Here is a 696-nt window from a genome sequence, read left to right on the forward strand (position 1 = left end):
TGTAAAGAAAAAGCACTCCGTCTTCAGGCCACAAGTGGCCCATCGGGACCATCCGACCGCCGTGTCATCCTCAGCTGAGGATGCGGATAGGAGGGGCATGTGGTCAGCACACCGCTCTCCCGGTCGTTATGATGGTTTTCTTTAACCGGAGCCGCTACTATTCGGTCGAGTAGCTCCCCAGTTGGCATCACGAGGCTGAGTGCACCCCGAAAAATGGCAACAGTGCATGGCGGCCCGGATGGTCACCCATCCAAGTGCCGGCCACGTCCGACAGCTCTTAACGTCGGTGATCGGACGGGAACCGGTGTATCCACTGCGGCAAGGCCGTTGCCTTGGATGTAAAGAGATTGTTCTTTATTCCATCAACATAGATACGAGCCGTGCGTATTTGAACATTCGTGTGAAAGCACGTGCACTAAATTGATGCAGAATTAAGGACTGGATTTTTCGGAATCTTCTCTCGAAGCGATGAAATTAAAAAAAAAAAAAATTACACGAGCAGGATTTGACCAAATACCGCCAGCGCGGCAGGTGTCAACCTAAACGCTGCGCTACCCTCGGTTGTACGATACATCACTAATATTACGGGTATATATGGCACGCATAAAACTTCAACATCGATTTTCTCGGAAACTAGAGGCCGTCGCATGAAAAGCCGCTAGTCAGTCACTCAGGACAGCATACGTGATTGACGGG

At 50.7% G+C, this 696-nt stretch overlaps 1 pseudogene; it reads right to left on the bottom strand.

Annotated features, from left to right (window-relative positions):
- Nucleotides 1-214: 214 nt before the first annotated feature.
- On the bottom strand, nucleotides 215-332 carry LOC124620601 (annotated as a pseudogene).
- Between the last annotated feature and the right edge of the window lie 364 nt (nucleotides 333-696).

Source organism: Schistocerca americana, chromosome 6 (genome assembly GCF_021461395.2).
Source record: "Schistocerca americana isolate TAMUIC-IGC-003095 chromosome 6, iqSchAmer2.1, whole genome shotgun sequence".
Lineage (NCBI taxonomy): Eukaryota > Metazoa > Arthropoda > Insecta > Orthoptera > Acrididae > Schistocerca > Schistocerca americana.